Raw genomic sequence first — 6,000 nt, forward strand, 5'->3', positions numbered from 1 at the left:
ACTTTACCTCCTCTAAACACCAACATATCAAGTGGACATTGCAATACAAGTGATATCCACACTTGGTTCCCTCATTTTGGTGTGGTGGCTATTCCAATCCCTACAACTAAAGGTGTTTCATGTTTCAAGTCTTACATCAATGAACAACCAAAGAGAAAAGATCTAAAATGTTCTATTTATATTCTATTACAAGATAAGACAAAATAACAACAATGACCTTAAAGGGAGGGGTGACCATGGAGTATATTTGGACCCAATGAAGTGACCGAAATACCCTTAATGAAGATGATCAAACCGTGACCCATTAAGTGTTTTCCAAAACCGTGAGTCCTCAAGTCTTCGATACTCCAAGCAATCTTCCACGCACGGTCTTGCTTGTGCTCAAAACGGGTCTTCCTTGTATATTCTTGTGCCCTCTGGGTGACCAAGTCTTGAGCCTTTAAGTGATGCCCTCCAATCATGTCTTCAAAAATTAGTGTGGCCATATGACTTGTATCATCCCCCTTCTTGAAAAGGATTCGACCTTGAATCCAAACCTTGAAAGAACAAAGAAAAGACAAACAAGCACCACATCCTCATGATATGAGGGTTAGAGTTAGTATAATAAACAACATCAACATGCCAAGGAGGTACACACTTAAGGTATAACCACACATCCTTTGTTGTAATCATGAGGAACGTAGCAAAAATATTGCAAAAGAGTGGGCGAAAGGAATCACCATCAAGGGGTGGTGCTCTAATTGAAAGTAAAGTGAACACAACACATATAGAAATGCCATTTAAACAAGTGGACCTACCAATAACTATCCGTCCTTCACACCCTAAGAAGTTACCGGGGTCAAATGGGAGACGTAACCAAGGACTTTGGTCTCGGCCATTCTCACTTTCCCTTAGGGTGTCATCCTTGAAATTAAGCAATCCGTCTTTATTTTATAAGTCAACTTCAAATAAAGGGTTCTCATGAATGCACTTACTACTAGTTTTAAAATCTCTACTAGGAATATGTCCAACATAAGAAACACATAAAGAAGAAATAAATGGCATTTCTAAGCACATATCACCTTCTCTTTCACAAGAGTAGTCCTTACATACATACAAACCATCACGGGCAACCAAAGGACCACAATCAAAATCATCTTCACAAGTACAATCACAACTCGGGTTTTCTAAACATTCAAGAAAGTCAAGATCATCTACGCCCTGTTGATCATTTTCTCACCCTCACTAGTTATTGGCAATTCACATACCAATGTAGACTCACCTTGTTTTTAACAAAGGTCAACCAGTGTTTGAATACTCTCGTCACTTGGTAATGGAACCTTAGTCTAGTTGTAAGTGCTAGCACTAGATGGACACAAATCATTCTCATGAAGAGAATCAATTTCGTCATCTAAAGGATCAACTAGTGCTTGCGGTAACAACAAGAGTTTGGTCCTCATGCAACTTAACAATATCAAGAATATCACAAAATGAAGACTCATGCACTCCTACACTAGGTAAAACCTCAACTACATTCATAAGAGTATAGGAGATAACATTTTTACCTCGTAGCTCACATGAGCTATGGTCTTCATCTTAACGCGTGTATAGGCAGCCCACTCGGAACTCCCATGTGATCCAACCTTTCATTTATCACTTCCAATTGATAGGTAATGGCTTCAAGTTTAGCCAAAATAGCACTTGCAGAGGTGGGTTCCATTTTAATTGCACCTAAAAAAAAAGAAAAGAAAAGAACAAGCCTACAAAGCAAAACACCAGTTAGTTGTAAACAACCTCACCATACTCTCACACACTTGATCGTCTCACACTTGGATTTATAAGTAATGCAAGTCGGATTGTAGTTCGTGATGCGTCGAGGGATGAGTCTATTCCTTTGTCGGAATGGATTCTTTATTTGAAAACTCAAGGAAATAATGTTTGAACTTGAACCAAGAAGTACTACAATTTATAAAAATGACAAAAGCACAAAGGAAACATAGACACGAATAATGGATGCAAAGGACTAATTGGCAATCTAGTAGGAGTTTACTAGTTTGTTAATTAGTTCTGGGATCAACTAATGAAATCAAGAATCAACAATTAGAAACTAGGAAAATTCAAATTTGAGCTTAATATTGACGGTGAACAGTAATTAGAGTAACGTGGCAGCATGTAATTGGTCTTGGGCCCACACAACTTTAATCATAAATTTAAAATTTTAATTTTCTCACAATTTGGAATGGAAGACAATTGCATTTGGAGGAAAAGTATAAGTCTTGAGTCCTTTGTAAGTTTGATCTCAAAAAGATGAGACTTCACTGTACTAATTCCACAAAACAAGGCCCTTGATTTAAGAAAAAGTGGGTGGAAAGTAGATGTCAAGTCTAGGAGGTGATGTGCTCAAGTCTTCTCACAAACAAACTTTACATCTTTGTCTTACACCTTCTTGGATCTAGTTTACACCTTTTTTTAGTGATCAAGATATGAGATGAGGTGAAGAACAAAATGAACAACAACAATTTTTTTTCAATAACACATTACCAACATCCTCCAATCTTTAATAACATGGCACAACACACGGCCAACCTTGAACCACGACATACAACCACTTCAAGTTCACAATAACAAGGTCAATATTATAAGCTCAACATTAGATTAGACACTTTTGTGTTAGTGAGAAAGAAACCAACACAAGAAAAACACTAGAAAAACAAATTTTCTACTACATCTAGTCACAAACTCTTGGCCAAAACAACAACAACAATGAGAAAAAATTCCTCGGCCAAGAACACTAAACACAAGAACATTTCTTTTTCACTTTTTTTTTTTAATTTTCCAACTTTCAAGCCTAAGATTGATCTTGTTAGAACAAAATCAAAGATGGATCTGATACCAAATGATACTGGACAAACAAGGGAATACCAAAATCAGTTCAAAACATAGTCCACAAAATGGAAGAAATTCGTGACCCCTTTTGGAGACCAAGTCCCGGCTTTCCAAGAACATAATAACAAGAAGATAACAAGGTATTTATTACACCAAAATCAGAAGACAACAAACTAGATTAACAACATAAAATGATAAATAAGAAGACACAAGATTCAAATTTAACAATAACAACAAGAACACAAGATTACAATACATCACTAACCAAGATTACAAGAAGGTAGAAGGATCGATAGATAGATCACGTGAAGGTATAATCTTAAGAACCCAAGAATGGACACTCTTGGACCCTTAACACTACACAAAACAATAAATCTATATCCTATGTTGACACAAGAGGAACTTTACCTCCTCTAAACACCAACGTATCACGCGGACATTGCAACACAAGTGATATCCATACTTATTGCCCTCATTTTAGTGTGGTGGCTATTCCAAGCCCTACAACTAAAGGTTTTTCATGTTTCAAATCTTAAATCAATGAAAAACAAAAGAGAAAAGACCTAAAATGTTCTATTTATATTCTATTACAAGATAAGACAAAATAACAATAATGACCTTAAAGAGAGAGGTGGCCATGAAGTATATTTAAACCTAATGAAGTGAGCAAAATACCCTTAATGAAGATGATCTAACCGTGACCCATTAAGTGTTGTCCAAATCGTGAGTCTTCAAGTCTTCGATGCTCCAAGCAATCTTTCACACACGACCTTGCTTGTGCTCAAAACGAGTCGTCCTTGCATATTCTTGTATTCTCAGGGTGACCAAGTCTTGAGCCTTTAAGTGATACCCTCCAATCATGTCTTCAAAAATTATGGTGGCCATATGACTTGTATCATAAAATGACTAACTAGCTTATTTACAAAGGAGTAGGGGGATTGCTTGGCACTAAAATTTATCAAGGGTAAGCCACATGGCATATATCATTGACACATGGTCATACATATGCCTTCATAACATTAAGTATATAAAAATAATTTATAATCATATTGTAAGACACTGTAAAGTTTTCTCATAGTCTGAACCTTTAGAACATGTCAAGTGAAGTCTTATTCCGTCTCTAAAAGATTTAAGAATGACTTCCAAAGTGATTGGTGTTTAAACCATATGGAATTTTCCTAAATTTGACTTTTTATCATGTGGAAAATTTAATTATCTTTCCAAAGATACCAATTTCATCCAAATCCGGTATCAGGGTGAGAAGTTATGGTCATTTTACAAAAAATGATGGGCAGGTTGACAGACCGTGGAGCTTGCGATGGACCGTTGCCCAAATCATCACAACCAAGGTAGTGACTCCTTCTTCTGGCCAAAGTACGATGGCCAGGATGATGGAACATTAAGATAGCGATAGACCATCGCTATGACCGTCGCAATGATGTAGTGTGGCCTTTTTGTAACCAACATGCGATGAACGATCTGACGGGCCGTCAGACTAGCGACAGACCGTCACTCCGACCATTGCAGATCCTGTTCAGTATTTTTAAGCCTTTTTTGGAAGGACTTTTAGTCTTTTTCCACTCTTTTAACACTTTGATATATTCAAAACGAAGAAAATAACTTCATATCCATCAAAAACATCAAGGCCTAGGGTTTTCTCCCTCAAGGGAAAACTCAATTCCTTCTCTAAGAACTTCAAGATTCCACCATAAAGTCTGCAAATTGAGTTGAGATTCAAAGTTCCCTAGTCAAAAACTTCAAGAACCCTCACTCAAGAGTACGTAAAAGAGTCTCAAACAAGCTTGTTCACCAACAAGTCATAATCTAAGGTATGTGGGGTTTGAACAAGGGTAATTCTTTCACCTTTGTGCCCAAAGCATATTTTAAATTACAAATTTTTGTAATTTATGAGGTTTTTCTATGAAATTCAGTTAGGGTTTACACCCACTATCATACATTGCAAGACTTTTGATATTTCCCATGAATTGAGAGTTGAATTACATGATTTTAATTGTATTTTCATACCTATTGATGAAATTTACAGATTTTGAGATACCTTATGGGTAATTGCATTACCAAGCATGAATTTTGAGATATCTGATTTGAGATTACTATTAGGGTCAATAGGCCCCATTTAAAAATTCTTGTTTAAAGATTGTTTGGGTCATAAGTACCCCATAGCTAAGTTATTTTCAGATTTTAGTTACAGATTTGACCTTTTGGGTCTAAGCTAAGATAGGAGTCCACACTAGTTATGCTTTAAATACAAGAGAAGTATATTTGGTCTTTATTATGGACCCTTGAATTTTAAGGTAGATTTCCTAAAAGTTCTGAGCTTAAGTATGGGAGTAGTATTTAGCACCGAGTTGGTTATGATTCTAAGGTCTCATATCCCAGAACTACGTGCCCCCATAGGTTTCTAATTTATCCCAAGTGGGTTAAGGTAAGTGATCACTAAAATTAAGGTTCTACTCCAATGGCAAGTATAGAGCAGCTCTCCCCAACAAGGGCAAGATATTGGACTCCATGTGGCACACATGATTTATGTCGGTTAAGAGAAACTCCCAAAGTAGTCCCCTACTTTAATTAAGATAAAAGTTTCCTAAGTCCTAAAGTTTTAAAGAAGTCATTTATTTTCCATGAGATCAAAGTTCAAGTTTCGAGGACTAATGTTTTAAGATTTCTCTTGCTTACCTATTTTGAGAATAAGATGGAGAATATGGGTTTTAGAACTAATATAATGACTCATGAGATTTATGATTTATTCCTTATCATACATTATTTATGATATCCAATCTTCAGTTTTATTCAAGCTATGTAAGTCATTTATAGCTGCATGCATGATTTCTATTAAGATTGACAACATTGTTTACTTAAATGCATACGCCCCCATATACTCAGTACATCCTCAAAGTATTGATCCACACATACGTCTATGTGCTACATTGTCTCATAATGTAGGTTTAGGTGCTCAGTCTCAGTAGTGATCATGATTTCTGAGTGCCTTTGTCTACATTCCACAGTTGGTAAGTCCTTATGGTTTGAGGACCTATAATTGTAGCCCTTTTGCCTTCATAGTGTTTTGAGTCTTACTTTCAGATCATTGCAAGTCAGTTGGCGGTCTGTCCCAATAGC

Source organism: Capsicum annuum, chromosome 7 (assembly GCF_002878395.1).
Source record: "Capsicum annuum cultivar UCD-10X-F1 chromosome 7, UCD10Xv1.1, whole genome shotgun sequence".
NCBI classification, from domain to species: Eukaryota; Viridiplantae; Streptophyta; class Magnoliopsida; order Solanales; family Solanaceae; genus Capsicum; species Capsicum annuum.